We start from the raw sequence: 24,491 nt of genomic DNA, 5'->3' as shown, positions 1-24,491 counted from the left end.
AAGTCGCAAACTCAGTGGACCGGAGGCTTTGTTGTAGAAGCACAAAAGGATCAGAACTTTGGACGCCCAGAAGATGAAACAAAAAGTCCAAAGCTTTTGTAATTAAATAACTTGTAAGTGAACAAAATTAGCGTGCAGTTAATCGACCAGCTAAAGAACAAAATGAAACCCCATCCAGGGCCATTTTATATTATTTGTGAAATATCCATTCTTTAATAGATGATTGCAGTGTAAGTTGTATGTGCTTCAAATGTTTATCAAGTTTTTGTAAAGTCAGTCCTTCATCTTTGTACAACTCCCTTAATAATTTTCCCCCAAACTAAGAGCACCTTTTAGCATTGTGCTGTGGGGCAGGTTTGCAGCGTGGCATTGTGACCCTCCGCAATCCCGGACAATCTGCTAAAGGAGCTACTTCAGTAATTGGTAGATGAATGTTACAGTCTCTGGGCAGAAGAAAGGGCAGAGATAGAGCTATTTCTAGGGGATGCTCCGAAATACATTGTTTGAAAAGAGAAGAATCACAGTTTGAGAACGGTGGAGGAGGCCTTGGGTCATGACTTCTCTTAGATGAGGGGATCACATTTAGTGGCCAGGCCTCTGGAGTTTAAAATATTTTCCTGTGCTAAAGTGTCACATTTAACATTCAGGAAATAGTTCTATGCCAGTGCAAACAGTATTTGCTCTAGAAGCTCAGTTAGTAAACCTTGACATCTTGTGACATACAGTGTTAGATATTTACCATTTATTACTCTTTTGTTTTCTTCCTCATTACTTTAAGGCTACAGTATCTCTTGCAAGTGGTTGATACTTTATAATGAAATTTTGACTCTAATTCTGATATAGAACTGATCATTATTTATGTGATCACTTTTATGAATTAAAGTAGGTAGCTTACTGGCAAGTCATAACTGAGAAACATTATCCCTGTAATGCAGAAAAATCTAGAAGGTCTTTGCAACAGTGAGCTGGGTGAAGCCCAGTTTTTAAAGATTCTAAATATTTCTGAGGTCTCTAGGTGCAAAAAAATGTTTTCGGCTTCAGCAAAAACTGGATGTAAATTACAGGTCTTAGTTTGAGCTGCCTAACGGGGAGTCTAAGAATGAGCTGAATCTGGGGGAAATTCTGGATAATAGGAGGCAGCTCATACGTGCATGTAGGATAAAGAAATTCTTCATTTCTTTCTATTCACCCATATCTTCTGCTTGTAAAAAGTCTGTTGTATACATTTTGTGGTCTAGGGAGCTGGCAACCCAGTAGATTGCCACAGTACACGTTTCCATGGAAATAATTGAGATGTAATAAATAAAGGCACTCTGAGGTCATAGGTTTCCCAATTCAACTGAGAAGAAAACAAGCATAAATTATGTGGATATATGTGTGGCATTTAGGACTTAAAATAATGTAACATTTTTCTCTTTTCCATCTTTTATTTCACTTTGTATTGCAGCTTTGCTATTTATTAACTACTACGAGATTTGTGTATCCTTTTTCATTCAGAAAGATTATGCACTAAAATAGGATCAGTCTGTGCCCGTGATGAAAGGGATTATTCTGCATGCAAAAAGCACGTTGCCTGCACTTTAAGTGGGAGCAATGCTGACTTTTAAGAAGTGATTGACTTTGACAGAAGTATCGAATGTTGACAAGTCTTAGATGAGCATTATTGCAAATGAAGTGATAGCAAACCCAAAGTGGATGCCAGCACAGCTGCAGGTCAGGTGGTCCCTGTGCTGTATTATAAGGTCTCAGGTTCAGCCTGGCAGAAACTTACAGTAATTCCTGCAGTTGTAACTCCAGCAGTAGCCCTGGGCTTCCCCCTGACATGGGATTTATGATTTGCAATACAATTCACTGATTTGTTTTGACCATTAGTTTGTGCAAACTTGAAGATGCTAACCTTATAGCTGGTGGCTGGGGACAATGTTGGCTTAAAGGAAGGTGGTTTCACATAAATGAGAATGGAACAAAAGTGTGAGTATTGAGTCTCTGCTGGTTTACAAAATAAACACTTAGGGGACAGTGTGGTGGTAGCAGTGATGGAGTAAAATACTTTCTGAAGCTTTACTTCACATCCCAGATGAAGCCCATGAAAGTAATTTTCCTCAGAACAAACTCTTGCCCTGTTGCCAGTAACCTCAACTGCTGAGAGTTTTTTCAGTTCTCTGTAAGGAAGAGTTATACTTTAGTCAGTGTTGTTAAAACCACGTGGACCTGAACCCCAGAACATAACACAGCTGTCAATGTCAAAGCACTCCGTCTTGTCCCCCATTACAGCTGACGGGCACTGATATTAACACCGGTGTTCTTAAAAGTTTGTTTGGTGCTGGCTACTGCAGGGAGTGGGGGGCACCCAGTCCACTCAGGGGGCTGAGGAGGGCAGGTCTTCCTTCTCCCCCTTGGTCAAACTGCAGCTTCTCGTGCTTGGATGTGGTTCTGGACGGCGCCGTGCTGAGATGCAGGTAACAGCAACCCGTGGATTTCCAGTCCCATGTAATGGTAATGGAGGCATTACTGGGCTGCTCTTTGTGGGACTGGGCTCGCATTGGCACGAGGTTTTAAGCATCAGATGCACTTTGGCTGCTGAATTTGACAGTTCTGCAAATTGCTGTCAGCTTGCGGGGGTATTCTGTGCATAAACATGCTCGTTGGTAATCAAACTGTTTTGCAAAAGAATGCACTAATTAACTCTAGATTTGTTATCCTACTTGAAGTTGCAGAATTGCTGTCATATTTTTTTGCTTTCTGTTGGCAAAAAATGCTGATAGAAACTTTTGATTCACACCCTACCTGCCTCATTTGTGTCAGTCAAGAAGAGAAAAGGGGGGTTGCTCATTACTTCGTTATCTGCAGAGTAAATAAAAATACTTCAACGTTTGCTGAGTTCCAATTAGTTGATTGCTATGAATGATCTTCTTTAAAGGAATGCTGTTTTACCTATCTGCTCATACAAAGGTTTGATTTTGAATGTCTTGTGAAAAGGATTCTCTTTGTCTTGATTGATGTCAAGAATAAAAGCATGATGGTAATATCCCTTTGAAAGCTATTGTATTGTCAGCTCTGGCTGACAGCAGGAGGCCCTCCTAGTGCTATAGATTAGCGCTGTGAAAACACTGACATTTTCTTTGTTATATTGCTGTTGTTCTGCTTGCAAAGTCAATTATACAATGTTGGAGCTCAGTTACAGAGTTGACTGTGGAAGTAACAATGTCTTTCATACTTGTCTTAAAGATATAATTTTCCTTTTTTCCCAGTTGATAAAGAAGAACCTGAAGGTACTGGAACAGTACATTCTACAAATTAAATTTTGACAAGTATAATCATAATTGCCAAATACAAGAGACTTGTGCGATTATCCTTTAATTTTACAGTTCATTCAAGTTTCGGTGGAATTTTATTGATACAGTGAAAGCAGCAGCTAAAATTGATAAAACTCATATCAAATAAGATTATGCTCTTGATTGTTCTTTATCAAGTGTAGCTTTTGGGGGATTAGGAATAATTGGAGATGTTGGTGTTTCATTGTGGGGCTGGTGCCTTGAGAGTGTTTGAATCCATGCAGTATTCCGAGCACTGCCTGCAGGGATTAGCCTGCAGTTTTTAATTTTTGCCTGTGTATTTTGCTACAAGCCTAGCAGCATTCTCCTCTGAACTCCACAAGTCCCATTTTCCTGCCTTTCTCTCCCTCTGGTATGCTCTTCTGGACGGGATCTGGGTGGTATTTAACTGGTTTTACTGATTGAAACTCCTGCCTGTGTGCAAACACCTTTTAATTGCGGCCTGCTCCCATTGGTCTCAGTGAATATAACGAATAAACATGGCCAAAAATTGAAGAGTGGGAAAGGTAACATAAAACATTTAAATATAAACGGGAAGAAAATAGAAATCTCATCTTTTTAGTGATGCTATGTCTAAAGCCATTGAAGAAGAACAACTACCATTGTACAGCTCTAGGAGAATTCTTCCTATGTTTTTCTTGAAAAATATTTGTGTACAATCAGCACAAGTTAAAGAACATCATTCACTGCTGAATTGCTTCAGATGACACATGCAAAAAAAATAATCAGAGACCTCTCGTAGGATGTTAATTGTAGGATTTCTAAATTACTATTATAAACTAATAGAGTAACAAAAGATTCTACAGTTACCAGTAATTTGTCAGGATTTATTTTGTTTTTCTTCAATAATTGAAAATTAATGTCTTGAAGTGAAAGCAGATGTTCATGCCATCCTCTGAATTGGATATAAAAATGATGTTTTGTAGATGCGTTAAGCTTGTGTAAATACAGATTGTCTTATCGTAGATGTGGCTTTGGCTTGGTTTTATCTATTGTTTGGTGCCAAATTAACTTTTAGGTTAAACGTGGGTAAGTGGTTTAAGCTTGGTTGAATTAACCAAATTGAGTACTTGAGGCGGTACCCAGTGATCAATTACTACAGTAAACATTTTAAAAACCCTACCTCACCTGCTGGCTTTGTGAATGAGGAGACTTTGTCATACTGTAGAATTAATATTTACTTCTATTTGATAAGTGCACTTGTAATTGTTTACTTGGCGATTTTATTGAATTGGCTAATTTTTATCTTGCTTTCCAATTCCAATTTGTGAAATCAGTTTTAGATTATTACAACGTTTGAAAAATGCAAACCACATTTTTTTGGAAATAGAAATAATCTGCTGGTCTCATGCATCATATGTATTATCATATTCTTTTACACAAAAGATTATTAATTACCCACAATAATTGAATTTTCTTATAAAATGCCTATATCAGATTCTCATCACTCCATCAATGTTCTCCGTAAATGCCTCTGAAAAAGCGTGGCTATTATATTCCCTTGTATCCTAGTAAATGTGGTGGAGAAATGAAATACTACTAATATAAAACCTGTTAGAGACTCCTGCTAAATCCTGACTGACAAATGGTGGTGGAGGGGAGGGCCTGCCTTTGGTGTGTGTTGGTGGACATGGACTCAGCAAGTGCAGGTGGGAGCTGGAGCCAAGTGAGGACCAGCTCTGAGCTTTTATGTACATTTATTCCACATGTTTTAGAGCCCAGAAGTAGATTCTCATGCATTTTCTTTCCTGATGTCCATTAGTAAATGGAGAGAAGCTAGTTCCTTTTTCTCTTAGACAAATAAGGTGATGGGAGTTTTAAGTACTACATCTTCTTGACACCACCTAGATGTATATAGATGTGCAGCAGTGAATTATGTATGGTGGCTTGTTGGAGTCACATTATTCTGGGGAGTAGAAGGACATGCAGGGACTAAATGGTCTCTTGTGACATTTCCAGCTACAGAAGGCTCAGGCTTCGACCTCTTGCAATGGCTTGTTTTCAAAAATGTAAACAAAGGGACCTGATGGTGTTGGAAACTGGGTGCTGCCATTTGGAATGGGCTCACAGAACAGATCTCCCTGTAGTACCGTGGGTTGGTGGATGGCGTTAGCTTTCCACAGAATTACTTACTTCAGGTAGCACTGCAATACCCATCTGAATCTAGCCATAAGTACCTTCATTATATTGTTTGCACTTGCTTAGAAAGAAAACCTTTTCCTGTCTAGCCACAGATTAGGCAACGGAAAGACCAATTTGTAGAGCTTGTAAATGCCACTTGTTAATCATATGCAGTACAATTATTAATTTTTTCCCTCTTCCCCCTTGGATGTATTAAGTCAACTTTTTAGCTTTTTTATGTAATTGAAATTTGCCCTTTTGTTACCTGGGCATGAATTATTTTTGAAATGTTGTCATTGCCCGCCCTGCTGTGAGGTTTATCTCTTCTGTTCATCCTAATTAAATAAAACATACTGTTGTTCACTTGTCTCGAGTTGAACTGAATTACCTGCCTGAAGGCTCGCTGGTGTCAGGCTCGCTTCTTGTTGCAGCAACAGCCGTTGACTAACACATTTACTTTTAGATTTTCATTTCAAAGGGCTCAGTTTGTGCAGTGTGACAGGTGAATGATGAATGCTTTACAGGACTTTCAAGAGCTGAACAAACAGTAAAGGACTTATTGCTACTGCAGCTGCGTGGCAAGTACAAATGTAAGGCAGCCTTTGTGGCAGAGGAGTGTTTCCTTTGCTGCATAGAGGCCACTCAGGAGACCTGAAGGGCTCACTTGGGTATGCTGGGGGTGAAATAATCTCAGTCGTGATCTCATTTAAACCCACCCTACCTGTGTGTTCTCCTGGGCAATTTCTAGTAGGGTTGATCTCGTCTCTCTTTATAGCATCACCCGCAGTCATGTTCTCCTTGAGTCTGGCACTGATAACGAAGGCTGCTTCAGAAGTGTAACAGTTGGAGTTTCTTCACACAGAAGTTATTTCTAGTTGATATTAGAGAACGTAAACAATGCATTCAGGTTTTAAAGCGAAGCAGAGGGAAAGATCCCTCCTTGTAGAGAAACAGTTTGTTTAAGCCTCTGATAGGACTGCAGAAAATGAATCGCTCACTAGTGAAATCCTGTTATGAGTAAAAGTATAAGAATTAACCAGTCACTGTACTCCGGTCTCTGTTGGCTCCTGCTAGGCTCTGGAGGTTTGGTCAAATGTGGCCTAATTCTGCTTTCCAAATATTAAAAAAAATTACACAGAGGGCAAAAAGACAAGTTCTTAATATGCATATCCTGGGAAAATCCTAAACCAGTATTTTTACCCCCTCCAGTCCCAAGGCTAATCAAAATTCCTTTGTTTCCACATCTACCATTAAATTATATGCCTCCCTTGGTTGCCTGCTGACTGAACAAGTTTAACCACTCAATCGATTGGACTCACAAAAGCTGTTACTGGCTTTACATCGCATTTGCCTACAGGTAATTTAGAGATTGGGGTGAGGGTCTAGGCACCTTTCACCAGGTACTTAAATTTGCAGCTCTGTTCATTTCTTGATGATCATCACCTGGCTGAGATGAGTTTTTTTCTGGGTTATTACTGAGGCAGGTTAGCCAAGCATCCACCTGCTGATTGCTGGAACTTTCTTCACATGGTGGGTAGCTGAGTGGTAATGAGGATAATGTTAGTGAAGACAGACTTGCAATGTGCTTTAAAAAGGGAGTGGTGCAAAGTAGAAGTGGTGTATTTTGCTGGGTGTATGTCTGTTTTTGTTGTCTTTAGTGTGAGTATATTTTTTTTTTCCTTGACAGCAATTGGAGCTGGGTTGTATGTTTAAGTGTAAGTCCAAGCTCTCTGAGTAGCTCTGTTAATTGAGATTTGTGTTGGAAGACTGTGAGTAGGCTCCTATCAGCTGTAGGGTGAAGGGTCTGTCTTGTTTTTGTGGTAGTGTTTCTTACAGGCCTTGGTGGGTGTTGGATTTTAGTTTCATTCCTTGCACTGCAATTGAAAGAGCAAGAGCAGCAAAGAGATTTTATGGGAATGGTCATTCAGGATCTAATGCTGGAGAGTGTCTCCTGCTCCTTCTGCTAACTCTGAGATTGCTGCTGGGAGGATTTCCAGGGGAGCACTGGGAAGGTTCAAGGTGGAGAAGATGCAGCAGGGCTGTGGGAGCTCCTAGATGGCACTGGGGAAGCCCAAGAGACCTGGGTTGTGTTTAACATCTGTCACTGTGAGCAGGTACAGATTTACATAAAAGAAAGTGACTGTGATTCTGTATTCTTTCAATTTCATGTCTGAAAAAATAGAAAATTAAAAGGAGGTAGAGAAAAAACACAGTAGAAGGCTGAATTTCATACTTTGGGAAGTGGAGATGCTAAACACAGAGACAAATAAAATAGGGAAAGTAGGAAATCTGTTGCTGTGATTTGAGTACGGCAGGTGCTTGATGATTAGGTGCAAAGTCTTGGCACGGAGGTTGGCTTACCTGGAACTGTATCTATATTATTTTTAAGTTTAACTCTGAAGATTGAGAGAAGGAACAGATCTGAAAAGTGACTCCAGCTCAATGGAAAAGTGTGTGATTATGCATAAGCAGAAAAAAACCACTAGACATGCAAATGCCTTAAACAAGATAGCTTTTCTGCTCATACTAGGCAGTGACAGTGCTTTCCTGCCTGGAGGAGTGCATTTGTTGTGCTATATAGTTATTTTTGTTTACTATAGAGACATTTGAGGACAAGTGTGATTGCAGTCATGAGTTCTTGGCATTTCAACTATTTTAGGATCATGGCAGTATCTGAACTTGGCCTGTGAGGACTCACGATTGTTCAGGGTTTTGGACAGATGGGGAGATCAGGTTGGTAACTGGAAAAAGTAGGCTTTCAACACTTACTTTGTGAATATACACAAATACATATAGTATATAACGTGTCTTCATGTTTAAATGAAAGAGAAAGCTTAGAGGAATAGGTAATATCTTTTGTTGGGCCAACTAAAATGGTTGCAAAATGCAAGGAAGTTTTTCTGATGTACAAGCCTGTCTGCTGTGCTGAAAAAAGCAGCAGCATTCTGGCTGTTTTGCTTGATAGGTAAATGTAGCTTTGTTCTAATTTACTTATTCAAGCTATTACTCAGATTTCTATTGCTTCATTAGATTACTCACATGAGTAAAGAGATACTGGATTACACAGTAATGCCTAGCTTGTGTATTATTTATTGCTGAATTCTGTGGATGCATTTTGGTTGCGTAATTTGCTCATGGCCTCCTTTATTTCTAGGAAAATGGCATGCCTGGCCCTTCATAATTTCTTTGCTTTTACTGACCAGACTGTTCCCCCAGAGGGCATGTGGGATGTGGCAGAGTCCTGAAAATATCGGGGTAGGGAAGTAGAGAAGGAAGGCTGTGTGTGACTTGCCCCTTATTTATGTTTATACTAGAATTAGGTAGAAAAAATTGTGTGTTTCTGGCAGGGATACATTGTGGGCAATGTAGGAGGCAACTCTGTCTGCCAAAGTTGTTGCCTCAAAGATTTTTTTCTTTTTTTTAAAGAAGTACTTTGGTCTGATTCTGAGCATACTTGAGGAGTATGGTACAATGTGTTATGAGCTGTTTTAAAATGAAACTGAGTACTTGTCTTTGGCTCTTGAGTCTTGCCCCATGCTTGTATATGAGTCCATTGACCTGATTCCTATAATTTCAAGGGTGTTTTCTTTCCTGCTTGATAACAGATAAGTGATATTTGTTTTAGAACTCCAATTTGATTTATTTTTATTACTATTTTTGGTCTCAAACACTTAACAGAGAGCTTCTTTTTTCATTCTTCTCAATGTAAGTAAATTCAGTAATATGCCTGAACATAAAGGTGAGGGTGTGAAAACCCCCACCCCTGAGAGATGCTTGGCAGAGGCGTGGTGTGCCCGCTTGCAGCACCCCGAGGGTGCTGTGGAGGGGGAGCTGCTGGCCCTGCCTGCAGAGCTGGCTGCAGCAGGAGCTGCTGCTCAGGGGCCTGGGGGCACAAACCCCCTGCAATTGGCAGAAGCATGCTGTGGTGGTGGTGGGGCTGTTGGTGTTATGCAGGCAGATTGCTTGTAAATGGGGTTTGCTGGCTGCTCTGACATGCACCAGGAATTCTCCCAAACACAAAATGCATATTTTCATAAAGAAGTATCAGAGTTATGATTTTCCCCCTTGCCAGTGGGTCTGTATTCAAAATGTGGCTCCAAAGAAAGTGCATATAAAAATGAGCTTTTAATTTGTCACCTGCTGCTGTACCACCCTGTCCTCCTTGAGATGCCAAGTTGTAAATGAGGTTTTTGTATCCCCACACACGGCCATCCAAGAAATGTTCTCTCTGTTGTAGCAGTCAGTGGCACAGCTGAAGACATCAGACTAGTGGCTTAAAACCTGCTGCTGTCTGATTGGCATGAGCAAAGCCAATGTGGTGCAAAACTTGAGCAAAAAGGCAGGTAGAGAAATTGCTGTCTTCAGTGGATTTGGAGGTCCTGGCTGCCTCCAGAGGAGAGGCTGCTAAAACCTTTCTGTCCCACAGTGTTAAGGTAAAAGGAAGTAAAATTGTTTGTTTCTGCTGTCCCTCAGAGTGCCACTCGAAAACTCCCTTCAAATGAACCTTAGAAAATGCAATATTGTTTCTGTAGGTCTTATTTGGGAGAATAGTGTTTTGCCTGGCCACACGTGGTCTCTTCCACCCTGCCTGTTTGTCCAAGCACTGGGGGTGGTGCACATGCCAGCTGTAAATTCTTGTCTCCTAGCAAACCTCAAACCACCTAATAAAAACATTGCTTGAGGTAGCCACCAGGAACTTGATTTTTAATTTATGCACAGATGATGATGGTTTCAAGGGAAAATAGCCCAACTGTGGGACAGGCAGGGAAATTGCCATGATGATTCCTACATATCTGTAGCCTAAGAAAATGTCGATGAAGTCCCTTTAGCAACTTTATTTCCCTTCCTATTGCATCTGTCCCACTGTGGAGCTTGGGGAGCTTGAGAGGGAATACTTACAGGTAGGATTTCCTCCCCAGGTTGAAGCCTCTTATTTTTCCTCCTTTGAAACTTTGCTGGTTTTGCTCCTTGCAGTTAGGGAGAACATGACCACGGCCCTGGAAGTGCCTTCAGGGAAGGAAGCAGGCAGTAGGGGATAGGGCAGGGTGGGCCTGCCTGCTGGGTAGTGAGCCCAGAGTCCAGCCCCAGCCACTGCTCAGCCCATGGTGGGAGCTGCTGAGGCCCTGGCAGGGAGGAGATGTGGTAATCCTGCTCTTTTGGGAAGCTGAAGGCAGTTGGCCCCTTTATTAGAGGGAATTTATCTGCTTCTCCTTCTTACTGTCTATTGCTGGCTGGACTTGATTTTCTTTTATTGGCACATCCCAACAAATTTGGTTTTTTTCTGAAGATTTTCTTGATTTGATGTTGCCCCTGGATTAAGTACAGTCTGCAAATTGGCATATGTTAAACACACTGCTCTGGAGGGGAGCATGGAGATGATCCCTGGTTGGTTTGAGGCTGCCATTACCTTACACTCAGCCTGTGAAACTGCTTTTTGCCTCTTGGCTGCCTGGCCCAGTCCCATGGCTGTGCCCACTGCTGCTCCAGGTGAGGACAGATCTGATGGGGTTAGTTCTCCTGTTTCTGGCTCCTTGTCTTGCTGCCTTCCTAGCTTCCTTCAGAGCCAATTTGACCTACCAGCCCTTCAGAAAAGTAACCCTGTAGCTCTCTGCTGGCCCTGCACAGGTCTGGGGTGTGTTAGCGTAGAGAAAGCCTCCTTATTGCTGTCCAGGTTCCATTGCTTTGGGTCAAACCTTTGTGGAAAGAGCCTCAGCTGGGGAGGCTGGGCTGTGGCCCCTTGTGTGGGAAGTGGGTGTGCATGTGTATCTGCAGGGGGCTGATAGGCAGGCTGTGAGCCCCCTGAGAATGTGCCCAGCAATGATGGCTGCTGAAGCAAGCGCTCAAATCCATAGTGAAGCACAGGGTGCAAAGGAGTACAGCCTGAAGAAGTTCACTGGAAGCTGTGAAGAGTAGACTCAAGTTGTACAAGTGCTTGGCGCTCTCTGCCATTCCTGGCACAATATGTCCCAGCAGAGGTGTGAGCTGTGGAGTGCTTGGTGCTGTGTCCCTGCGGTGGCTGGAAGCTGCTCCTCGTTCCTCTCTGGATGGGGGCCCAGCCAAGCAGGCAGCTGTGCTCTGAAAGGAATGCAAAGCAGAGAAGGGCAGAGCTCCTGCTGAGAGGCAGGGACAAGGCACCTGGACCAGAGTTCGGCCGGCATCTTTCACTGCTCCTGTGCTGGTGGATTGCTGGCAGCTGCCTTGCATGAGGCAGCATTGCTGGGGAACAATTTTCTTCTCTATTCTAACATAGTAGAAATAATGCCACTAAGAAATTAGGTTATGTATCTCAAGGGAAAGGGAGATTTGTTATTCTGCTTTTAGCTTGCACCATAGATTGTGTTACCACGGGGCCCGCACAACCAAGTGGGTGCTTGTGCTAATCCTGGCACTTAAATGCCAGACAGTTCTTTGTCAGAGGCTGGTCTGTCTCCCATGCTTGGGTGACAGGAGATACTATGGTATATTCCAGCTCTTTTGGCTATGTTATAGTCTGTTTTCTTAGGGGCAAATTTTGACTATGGTGAAATAGCACCATGTCCCATGAACATCCTGCCTGGGCTAGCTCATGTGCCTGGGCTTATAATGTCACAGTGGCTTTGTGGAGGACAAAGCCTCTGCTGCCCAAAGCACCTGGTGTCCTTGGGCCTACGAAGCTGGTGGCCAGCCTGACCTCTCTAGTTGCAGCAGTGCCTTGTGCTTGTTTGTGTTCTTACTGGGATAATTTCTGATGCAGCAAATTTTGATGGCTTTCCCTGTTAGGAAGGATTCCCCCTCCCCCTACCTTCCCCCCCCTTCCCCCATTTGCTTATTTTTAGTCATATGAAGTAAAAAAATTGGTTGTTTGCCAAGAAGAAAAACCAACAAACAAAATCCCCAAAGCAACCACAACATTATACCTTTTCTTGCTTTTAAAGTTACACATTTCCTTGTAAGTGTAACTAATAATGTGGGTTTTTAGTAGAAGTCTGTGATTCAGTGTTAAACCAATAGCACATCAAAGAATAAAAGAGACTGGTTTATTGTGTGTTTTTCTATTTAATATTAATCTTGTTCAGATTTTGGAAAACTTTGTGGTGTGAAAATATGAATAAATTTGCCTCTTATAAAGGAATACAGGAGAATAAGGTCTTTAACCCAGCATGCTTGTGCAATAGCATTGGTTGACCTGCAGTCTGGGTTCACAAACAACCTTACTTAAAGGAAGGTTTACATTTTATAAATACTTCTGCCTCTCTTTCTCTTTCTTTTGCAATACCTAATGTACACTGTCTGTTCTGCTGTTAACTCCCTGATGCAGAATTCCTAAGTTTGGGCTAATAGAAAATTTGGAGGATTCTTCATTATCTGAACCTCTTGAGAAATACCAAATATGTTCCAGTAATTGTGGTGTAGTACAACAGGGAGTCACACTGGCAGTTTGTTGGAAAGGGTTTTTCCTGTAGTTATGAAAACCATACAACTATTAAAATCCCCAAAACTGAAACCGCTGGGATTACTCATATACTTACAGTTAAGCGCATGCCTAAAGGTAGATATATTCAGCATGGCATTTTTGACTGGCATTTGATTCCTAGCTTGAGAATATGAGAAAAAACCAAACCATTCCTCAGTTGCTTCAGTCCTGTGCAGCCTTTTCTTTCTGTGCTTACATGCTGTAGTATGCTGGGCTCTGGTTCGTGACAGAAGCACCTGGGTTTGCTGTAAAGCAAATTATAGATAATAAAGAAAGAAAACTTTGCAAAATAGTAAGATACTCCAGGCTACTAGAAAACACTTGGAGTCAGATTTTCCCCCTTCTGCCTCTACCATGGCTCCTGGAAGAAGGATCATGTGTCAGTTTTTTTTCCTCCCTCTCTCAATGTTTTCTATCTCCGTTGTATGCAGAGAGGATATAACATTTGTGCCTTGGAGAGCAGAGTGAATTTATTAAACACTGTGAGATGCTGGATAGGTGAAAGTGAAATGTAACACCAATGTTATAGTTCAGGTCATAATATTTGGATTTGCTTTGTGGTTGTTTCATTTTCCCTATCATAGATGATTTTCCTGTTAATTCTGTTGTATAAAATGGAAAGTGATGCTTGATTTCTAGTTCCAGTATAGGGACTTCTTTCCTTGCTGTGTAGGCTTGTACTGAGAAGGTGCTGGTTGCCTTGCTCATCTGTCCACAAGGTAGCCATAGTTCCAGCTCTCTGTATTCCTCAGTGTCTTTCTTAAAAACATCCTTCTGTGAAATATTTTGAATCTTCTATGTGACTTTCTCTCGGAAAGCATTGGTGTGTGCCTACAAGTGTACTGATATATCACCCTAAGCAGTTAGTTAGCCCACCTATTCTTCTTGTGAAGCGAAATTAATTTTGCACCTATGAAACTATCTAAGCAATTTGCTTTGAGCCAAAATTTGGAAATATGAAGGTTGTCAAGGAACTAATGAGAAATGTTTTTGTTAGACTTCTTTAAAGAAGATTTATTTGCACTAGTATCAATATGTGGGAGAATTTAATTTTAAAACAAGCCCCAGCCACTTTGTAGAAAAATATAATGCAGTACATAAACTCATTTTAGACACTACTTATTCTACTGTGTCCCATTAGTTGATGTTTACACAGTGCTTTGAAAATTGTAAAGCGCTATATAAGTGCTTATTATTACTACATTATTATTATTCTCCCTCTTGAAAAAAGACCCTCTAGGGAGAGGGAGACTTGCTCTGCATTTCTTCCATAGTGCAGATCCCACAAGAAGTATACCCACTTGTTTTGGTTTGTACATTCTTCCCTCCCCATTTCCATGCTTTTGGAAAAAAGGTACTGTGTTTTAGAGATTAGAGCTTTTATTTAGTTTATGCTGGGTAGCTACAGCAATGAGAACATTATTTGAAGGCATATAAAAATCTTAAAATAGCTTTTTATTACACTCTGTGCAACCAAGTGAATCACCACCCTGGCATTGGCCCCTGTGGTTTGTGGGTGCCGGGGCTCCTTGCCCAGCCTGGGCACTAAGGGGTAAGCAGGAGCCAGTGATGATGCCCTTTGCTGGGCTCCTTGTGATGTTCTCTCTTCCACAAAGAATTTCTTGGACTCTTGTGGGCCCAAGGACAAAACTTGTGAGTGAAGGGAGTGCAGGAGTGGTACTAACAAAGCCTGAGAAGAATTTTCCTCCTGTAGAGAGAAAGCACTACAAGTTTTTTTGCAGTATCAGAACTGCTGTTTTTCCTTCTAACCTGTATCAGACAGGAGGACAAGATTTCAGTTAAGTTACTTTAATCCCCATTATTCCTTGCCTCGTTGTAATGAGAATGGTTTTTAGTGGCCAATATTAACCATTTGCATCCTGAAACATGAAAGCAATTCTCTTTGCTTCTCTGTTACATATACTGTGCCATCCCATGGTGGAGGCTGTAATCATGGCTGATGAAATTTAGAGTTATTTCTGCCTGGGTACACCTAGGCTTGCATTGTCATAAGGTGGAGCAGCAGTAACCATAATACTCCTTTAAGAACAGTGTGGGGCTTTCCATTCCACTCCTACTTTTACCTTTGTTCCACTATTGTTGGGTGCTTTGGCCCCTGCCTGGCTTCATGTTGGATTCCCTGCAGTGCAGCAGCTCTGCTTCCAGCAGTCCCAGCTCATCTTTACAGTCAGCTCCATTTTGGGAAAAGGAACAGAGGAAAGGGAAAGAGTCCTTGAAAATGTGAAGGAGGGGATAGTCTGAGGATATTGTTTATTACACAGCATAACCTGACTTAGGTTTGTCACTGAATTTGACCCTTGGTTATGTCACACACATGACCACTAAAAAATGAGGTCACATGCAGAATTTCAGCCTGGTTTCCATCAGAAATGGGGTTTTACACATGTATGCTTCGCTGGTGGTCCAGTCTGAGCTGGTGTCCCCAGGCAGTAGTAGGGGGTGCTGGTCAATGGTAGCTCTAGTCTCAAACCTCTAGAAACAACAGCAGGGTGAAGGAAGGAGGAAAGCCCCCCAAATCTGCTGAGAGAGCTTCAGCAAATGGTGAGCAGCTGATACAGGCAAATGCACTGTGGGAGAGGCTGCAGTACGTGGGAGTGGGGATGTGGTGACAGGTTGGGCCAGTCCTGGCCGTGTTCAGAGTTCCCTTTCCTTTATTCACTTCAAGAGATAAATAGTCCAGCTGTGACTGACAACAGTTCCAGGCATTGTCTAAATTAAAACTGAAGTGTAAGTGTGGTCTGATAACTCACAGCCACATATTGTGTTAGTACTTGTTATTGGGTTCATCAGCCTTGTCACTGCCGGTCTCATGCTTTAGCTTTAGAGAGGAAAGCACTAGGCTGCAGGGATGGGATGGGGCTGGCGTTGGCTGAGGGCAGCAAGGGATGGGGAAAGCACTGTGTCCCTTAGTTTACATTCCTCCTGAAGCTGCCAGTCCTGAAATAATGGCCCAGCAAATTGGCCATGGGCAAGTTTTGCTGTGCTCAGTGCCCAGGGACTTGTCAGTGTTGGGGAAGTGGTGAGATGGATTGGCACAGGCTTGCATCCCTCCCTACTTAATTTCTTTCTGAATAGCAATTAATTTGGGAGTGGAAAAGTATAAATTTTTATTGACTGAAAGCTGAAATTCAGAATGAAATCCACTTGGACACTGGATTGTTTGTTTAATTGATTGCAGATGAATGCTCAGAGACTGAGCCTTGGGCAGCAGTAGGTGTATGGACTTGATATGGTTAAAAAGGATAAAAAAATTCTACAATTTCTTACCTCTTTCTGTTTGAGCCTGACAAGTTTTCAGTGAGAGCAGACTTGTTACTGAAACCTGGCTCCAGGCGATACCCAGCACAAGCCCTGGGTGATGCAGGGCACTTCCTATACCTCCAGAGTAGACACGGTGTAACAGGGAAAACTCCAGAAAGATCAAATGTACCTGCCGTGCCTTAGCAAAGGTAGCTACCTGCAATGGAAGTCCTCAGAACTGCATTCTCGTCAAATTTCCTTGACAGAGCTCGTCCCTTTCCCTCTTGGTGTAATTTTCTACTTGTGTTTTATTGACAAACGTAGAAGTGACAAAATATAAATGAAGGTGGCAGTCATCACCCTCACTGTGGCATAAATCATGGGGTACAGGTTTGGGGCCCAACCCTGGAGCAGCTCTGTGGGATGGGGTGGCTGTCACTGGTTCCTCAGTGTCCCCACCGCTCCCTGAAGGATAGGGGATGTCCCAGACTCCCCCCCATGCACACCGCGTAAACGCTAAACACAGGCAGGCACAAAGATGCTCCACAAACACAACCGGTTTGTGTGGTGGCATGGGAGAGCGAGCAAATCCCCTGCAGAAAACGCAGCGCAGCTGCCCATTCCGGCCACCGAGCCCGGCCAGGCTCGGCCCCGCGTGTCCGTGCCCCGGGGCCGCTGGGCAGCGGGCTGGCTCCCGGGCCGTCCCCCGCGGAGCGCGGCACGAACAGCCCGGGGCCGGGCAGATGGCTCCCTCCCGGCCGCGGGGCCCCGCTCTTCTGGGAGCGAGCCCCGCTGAGACTGCAACAACAGCAACCCGGGAGCCGGGCAGATGGTCTACTGCCGGCCGCCAGGATAATTGCATCAGCTGGTTTCTCCTGCAGCCAGCGGAGCCTCCTATTTGTACCGCTCTGAAATGATCCTGATTTGTTTTCCTTCTTTCCACTCCCCCCCCCCCCCCCCCCTCCCCTGCCTTGTTTGAATTTATGTAATTTTTGTGAGGGATGGGCTGAGGCCGGGGGGCGGCCATCTGCCAGAGGTGTCGGTGGTGGGCTCCGTCCGGCACCGTGTGCCCGCAGACACCTGACCGGACGGGGGGCACGGCTGTGGCCTCCCGCTCCTGCTCCGCGTGTCGCTCGGGGCTCGAAGAGAAGAGCTGGACCAGCACGACCCTTTCCAGCCTTGGTGGTGCACTGCAGTCTCAGTCCGTGTGCAATACGTCTGCCAGCCTCCACCTAAATTGCTCCACATACCCGAGCTGCCGCTCCCTGGAGCACGCCAGCCCGAGGTCTGAATACTGCAGCAAACCCCCTCGGGTCCCGGCTCGCTGCCTCCCCCTCCCTGGGTCGGCACCTCGGCGCTGCTGCGGCAGGAGAGCTGCGAGATGTCCGCTGGCGCTGCTGGAGCGGCTCTGCAGCCCTGCTCGCTCGCCTGCCACCCTCGCTCCTCCTTTTGGGCTCTCGCTTCACAGACAAAAGATCTGCCTCTTCTAATCGGGGATTCTTCTGTTTACAGGGATTGCTGACAGGTGTGGGCTCCGCTGACTTTCTAAGACACGAAATATTTATGGAGGATAGGCCAGGGGTCCCTGGAGATGGCTGCTGTCCCTGTGTTGGGTTCCCAAGCGTCTCGGTGCTTCTGTGCATCTTGCTCTGGGTTCGGTGGGGTAGGGGCCAGGAACGATGAAGTGGCACCTGCTGCTTGCTCTGGTTTTAGCTCTCAGCATGGCACAGGTAGTTGCAGTAGTGCTGATCTCAAGTTGCTGCTGACCCAGAGGTCCTGTAATCCCTAATAGTAGTAGGATTAGATTTTTGTCCAGCCAAGTCGTCTTTTCATTTTGCTTTTCATTTTTTCCCTACTTTTGCAATACTTTATGCCCTAGCTGACATACATTCTGCCTCCTCCATTGACCTTTGCCTGGGTACGCCAGCTCCTAGGAAAGACTTGCCCTTCTTTTTGGAGAAGCTTGTCAACGTGGCCCTCCCCTCTATGCTGTCCTACCTGGCCCTTTGTCCTTTTTTGTGTGCAAGATTGATTTTTGTTGCTCTGAGCCTGTGTCTGGCCCCCGCTGCTCTCATTAAGCAGACAAAATCTCTCACTTCACTTTCTGGGTGCACGACTGATTTCTGTGGGGGTAATTTTAAGACTTTGGTTTGTATTAATCTGTCAGACTTTTCCACTGGCATTAAATGTGTGAAACTTGCTGAGTTCAACTGGCTGCTTTGTAATACTGCTAGTGCTGAGCTTCCCATTGGTGTTTCAGAGAGGGATGGGACATATGGATGCACCAAGGGTTCTTAAAGCACCTGATAAAGTGAGGGCCTAGCCAAACTACACAGCTTCAGTTGCTTCAGCACTGTGGTGGGTTCGGCTAGCAATGGGGTGGTACCAGTATAAAAATGCTACGTGTCTCAATTCTGTAAAAGTCCTTTATCTGCCATAAACTCCAAATATGCGGCTGCTGGTGTTAAACCAAAACTTTGCAAATCTCCTGTTGGGCTCTTCAGGATCAGTTCCTGTTTCTTATTTTTTCCTTAGAGTCTGTAGGTGTGCATAATTATATGTATTTTTGAAAGCTCTAACTATGCCTCATTTAAACTTCTGCAAGCATCTGTGTAAGGTCAATTAAATGACTACAGAAGAAAATTATCAAAAAATGAAACAAGGGAAATGTGCATTTACCCAGATGGGGCTTGCAAGCCAAGCAAAATGTTGTGTTAGCCCAGCAAATGGATTATTTAAGCAAAGTCCTACCAACACAAACAGAGGAGAGTCAAGGCTAAGTGAGTTTTGGAGCAATACAGGATGTGACCCTCTCAAGTTCAGTTATCAGGATTGCACAGGTTGAGAAGATGGGCCCAATTTTAAGATACGCTTGAAAATGGCATTGGAAGGATCCTGGTAAAAGCACTCTGAGCTGAACTTTTCAATTACTCCCCTCAAAATTCAGTTTGGGGTCTGAACAACTGTACCACTGTATTCTTTCATTTACACAGTTTACACGAGTAGTGCCAAAGTCAGCAGCAATGAGGTTGGTACAGGTCTAAGAAAGGGAGGATGTGGTGTTGTACCCTGAAGAAGGCACAGGGGAGGGTGTTTTCTCCTATGGTCACACGTGTCCAGCTCTGGGGAGGAGCCAGGTGTGAGTGGCTCTGCCCACCCCTGGGCCTGGCAGGGCTGTGACCTTGTTCCTGGCATGTGTGGAGCAGCATCCGGCCCTGGGACAGGGGACAGGCGAGCCAGCACCGGGGGCTTGTGGATGCACGGGGGGCTTTGGAGAGGAAAAGCACTGATGCACTCACGGGCTTAACGCTGGAACCGCATTTCAAGAACAGATTCTGCTGCACTGAATTACATTCCTATTTAATTTCCATCAAAGTTAAAAGCAAAACTTCTAAGTAGCTGGATTGGGCCCAGTGTGCTCACAGTCCCTCTGCTGCTAATCAAAAGCAATACTCTGTTGCTAATTTGAGAATTTTTTTTTTTTTTAAAGTAGCTTAAAACAAGAGGAAACTGTCACATCCTGAGTGATATCCTGTGTGCTACAGCAGTGTTCTTGCTGCTTAGTGATCAGAATTTCAGCTTAAGGGAATGAAATCCAATCCCTATAAAAATTAATTTTCTTTGTGGAGATCTTGTACTATTTTGCAAGGTATTTTCTGATGGCAAGATGCAAATCTAAAATCTATATCCAACTAAACAAAATGATTAATTAAATTAGCTGACTGGAGGAAATTCAGCGGACACTGAATCGTTGATTTGATTTTAGTAAATTCATTTTAATATGTGAGATTATGTTTTTAATACTTGAAGTTATCAGTGTTTCACAGTGCAGTTAATTATTTCTCAAATTGTATATGTTCAAGACCACTAATTTGGTATCCAGTGCTGCCTGAGTGCTGATGTGCTCTCTGCCATCGAGTGCCCCCCACTCGCAGGGAGCTGCAGTGCCCTGGCTCTCCAGTCCTGCCAGGCAGCTCTGATTTACATTTTTTGGCTTGGTGTTGTTCATGGAGGGTTTGGGTAAATATCTGTCCTGGTCAACACTGTTCCTGCCTGAGCAGTGGCAGGGAGTTCAACACTGAGCCCACAGCAGGAGATCTGAGCATCTCCTTGGGGATGGCAGCAAAATTCCTGCCTGTGCCACTCAGGAGCTGGGTGATTGTTTTTCTTTTCTTTCTTTTCCTTCTTTTATTTTTTTTTTCCTTATTTTGGCAGCCATCTGCTGTTCCCAGCTTCTTTGGCTTGGGGAGATGAGACTGCTGATTCCCAAAGTGGCCAGGAGGGAAGAAAGTCAACAACTTGGTCCCCTGCCTGCCTGCAGGGGCGGTGGGGCTGGCAGGGTGGCTGGCCAGGTGGGCGCTGGTGGCACGTGGTGCCTTCTAGCTTTGTACACCACAGGGAGAAAATCTGCCCTGCACTCTTGTTTGCTCATTCTTACATGGTGTGACTGGCCAAATGACAGAGGGAACAAATGGGAGTTTTGGTATCTTGGCAAAATGCTCTGCAACCTACCAAAAGTGCCCTCTTTGCATACCCAGAGCCAGAGAGAGGTGATCAGCCTGCACTGCTCCTGTCCCACATTGCTTCTGGGTGTACAGCACAGCAGACTTTGGGATTATTTCCCCAACACAAGTGAGCCCATGAAACCAATGGTGTCGATCCAAAAAATGCTAACCTAGCAGGTTTTAATATGAGAGCAAGTATGCTTCACCACTCTTGTGTTTTACCCCTTAGTTGTGCTCAGAGCTGCTGGAGCCCACGGTGCTGACTTTGGCTGTGGCAATTCTGTGTGACCACAGGCCTTTAAGTGGCCTTCAGTATCTCTGAGTGAGCCCTGCCTGTGAAAAGAGAGGCAACGGCTAAAATTAATTTGGCTCTGCCCACAGCATCAGGGGGTGATTTACTCCCATCTTTAGTATTTGAAGTCAAACTTAATGAAGATGGATATGTTGACTCCTCTCCTTAGTTATTTTATCGACTTTTCAACCTGGGTATATCTGTTAAGGCGTATATTTGCATTACTACCGGAAAGTTTGCAGTACAGTTAATTTTTCTGTTTTATATTTGATATTAAACTGCTACATAGCTTAAAACACCTGGAGAACACAAATCAATCTTTTAGAAATATGGTAAATAACATTTTTTATTGAGATAAAAGAAGCACTAAAAGGGAAGAGGAAGGTGCTGCCCATGTTAGTATGGATGTGGGTGAGTGTGTGTTGGCCCACAATAAACAGCGCTGTGCATTAGCTGGGGTACAGGCACGGGCAGGTTTGGTGGACGCTAAGGATGTGGAGAAGGGAGGATGGTGAGCAGCCTGGCTGCCTGGTGCCTGTCCCCTGGTATCCCTGCCCATGCAGACAGGGTCATAAACTGCTCCTGCCTGCTACCACAGTGCTAGGCTCTTCTAACAGCAGTTTGGTTTCAGCATAGCAAGGACTACCTGCTGGGGAGCAGGGAAAGGGGATTTCTGTCAGGTGAAAAACATGGCTGTTTGTTTGGGTACTTTGGTGCTTTTTTGTTTATTATTAATTCTTTCTTGTCTTTGAAGTGTGTAAATGTATAGCAATGATAGGTGTTTAGTAACCTGAGACACTGTTGCAACTCTTGAAAGATGGTATTTCTGGTTTTGAAGCCTTCCGCTGTTGAAGCAGGATAATGTAAGAACTCATCTGCCCCAGGTGATTATCCTGCCTTGCCATCCCAGCTGTAAACTGGGGTGAAAATGATCCTTTGTCTATTTCAAATTTCTGCCTGGCAGGACCAGTTCTGTCTCATAAACCATCTTATTGGAAAAGCCAACTGTAGCCAGGAAATGACCTTTATGTTTTGAAAAGTATTTGTTGACAGTGTAAAACCTGATTACTAAATAAAAAATTCTAACTAGATCCCCAGATCAGATACTCTTGCTAGGAAAAAAAAAAGAAGTTGCAGGTATGTGTACAAACATACATAAACACTTAGATATATTTATGCTGTGCATCTGTGGTAGCTCCTAAACCAAACCCCAAACAAGTTATGTTACCAGATGCCTGGTTGGAGACACCACTGAACTGATACGTATTAGAAAAATACTATTCTGGGTGGTTAGCACAAGAAATATCTACATTTAGGATAGATTTAGTTGTTTTCTTAAGATATGGTGAAAATTATTGGTGAAAGCTTTGACATCTAATAATGGTTCACCCTTCCATGCAGGCATATTCACTTTGACTCTTGATCATCTGTCCTTTTGTCACCTCATGATGGACACACAGACAAAGGCTGTGAGTGTTGTCCAGGAGTGATAATGTCCCGTGGGGGTGGGTAGAGGAAGGGATGCTCTGAAGAATGTTTTTGTCCTTGGGTTTGTGTGTTTAAACGTAGATCACCAAGAGCTCTCTCAAAAAGTACAAATGTTCTCACTTGTGGGAGAACACAAGTTCTTCCCCCTCATAGTGCAGCCACTGTGCTGTGGATAAGTGAGGCTGGGCGGCCAGAAAGTGTATTTATAGCCAGTGTTTCATGTTCTTATCCAATATAAAAATGTTTGATTTAATTAAATGTGAAATAATTTTTATTCAGAACTATCTGTGCCTCCAGAAACAGAAGGACTTCAGGAGTAAGCTCATGATAAAACATGAATGATGGAGAGATTATTGAATTGGGGGTTTATTTATTTATTTTCCTTAGAAATGAATCTTATGTCAGACTGAGTAACTCTGTGTTGTGTTTTCTGCTTCCCCTGCTCACTGGGATCCCTGGGCAGGACCTGCTTCTGCAGAGGAGCTGAGTGTCCCCAGGTAGCAGAGATCAGCAGTGTCCTGTGGGGTGGTGGCACCTGCAGTGCCAACACCCTCTGCTCCAGGGACGGCAAGCAGGAGGGCAGCACCAGCCCTGCCAAAGGTGTGCTTCCTCCTCCTCCTCCTCACAGGGGCTTAGGAGAAGCTGAAATTGGCCTAATGAGGGTGGGCAAACAGGAACTACTTCTGGGAAGCAGTGGGAGGATCCAGACTGATAAATGATTTCAGCAGGATAAATATATCACTTTCTATCAGTCTGTTCTCATTTGGGAGCAGGTCCATCTTTTCTTCCCTTAGTTAAGCTCAATTAAGTGTAGAAAGACAAGATCCACCCTTTTAATATTAAAAGTTGCGGAATAAAAAATTAGGCTGATAGGTGAGCTCTTATTTTTCCTGTCTGCCTGTGGGATATTTTCATAAAATGTTCATAATATATGTGTAAGCTGCTTTCCAACTCTCTGGTACATGAGTTTACTTTTTCAGCTCTCAAATTTTATTAAATTTGATTTTTTTTTCTCATTTCAAAAAGACATTTTTGAAACTATATGCTTTCTAGTATTTGAAATTAATTATTTCCAGTCCCTATTAGGTTAAAAATAAAACAATCTGACTTACATGTGTGAATTGGACTCCAAGGTTTAGGAGAACATAAAGTGGCAGGCGGCAATGGCATAAATTGTTGGAGACTAATTCCATGCTATGTATTTAATGTTAAATATTTTGTGAGCATGTGGATCCTATAGCTTGATCAAAGCTGTACATTATACTCTGTGAATGAAGAGTTAATGTTAATAGCTGGGGTAAAGCGTGTTTCTAGCTTTGCTCTTTTTTAACAGTCAAGTAAAAATTCTTCTAATGTTTTATTAGAGCAAGAGTTGTATGGTATTTTTTCCTTTCTTGTTAAATTTCTGTGATGTTTCCACCCTCTCCCCCAGTGGCAATGTTGAATCTTGTTTTATAAGAGAAGGCTCATTACATATAATCAAGTAATTTAAACAAATGATCTCTTAGCTCAAGGAGACATATACTGTAATATAAACTTGCTGAAATGAAAAGCTGCTGTTCCAAACCATCACACTGTATTTTTGAGTTATTAAAAGCTCTCTCATTTTGGTTTTGCAAACAGCCCTGGCTGCCAGAAGTTTGGGGCTTTTCACTGATCCCATACCTGTTGGCTGGTGTTTTGATGACAGCACACCAGTGATGGAGGTATTAATCTGTCTTGTTCCCAGTTAAAGTGGAAAGGGTCTTAACTTGCTGCCTTTGAGTAATGTGGTACTACAGCCCAGCTATTGCAGCACACTGCAGCTAATGACCCCTCAGAAGGTGCTGTTGCCTGCAAAGCCAGCTGTGGGTGGTGCTTTTCAGATGGTACAGACACAGGAGGCCTGTGGAAGGTGCACTGCTGCTGGAACAAAAGGGCTTTTTGAAAGGTATCTCCTAAGTTAGGGATTTGGAAACAGGAAGGTTGGTTTCTTCATGTGTACCTGTTGTTTGAGAGAGAAAAAAACAGTGACAAAATGTAGCCAGCTTCAGCCA

At 43.4% G+C, this 24,491-nt stretch overlaps 1 protein-coding gene across 5 annotated transcripts in view; it reads left to right on the top strand.

Annotated features, from left to right (window-relative positions):
- ZNF423 (zinc finger protein 423) overlaps positions 1-24,491 on the top strand; it is a 265,551-nt gene that overhangs the window by 41,087 nt on the left and 199,973 nt on the right. The window lies entirely within an intron of this gene.

The sequence above is a fragment of the Anomalospiza imberbis genome, chromosome 12 (assembly GCF_031753505.1).
Source record: "Anomalospiza imberbis isolate Cuckoo-Finch-1a 21T00152 chromosome 12, ASM3175350v1, whole genome shotgun sequence".
NCBI classification, from domain to species: domain Eukaryota; kingdom Metazoa; phylum Chordata; class Aves; order Passeriformes; family Viduidae; genus Anomalospiza; species Anomalospiza imberbis.
The sequence above is the reverse complement of the archived record's forward strand: the minus strand, read 5'-3'. Positions and strand labels throughout refer to the sequence as shown.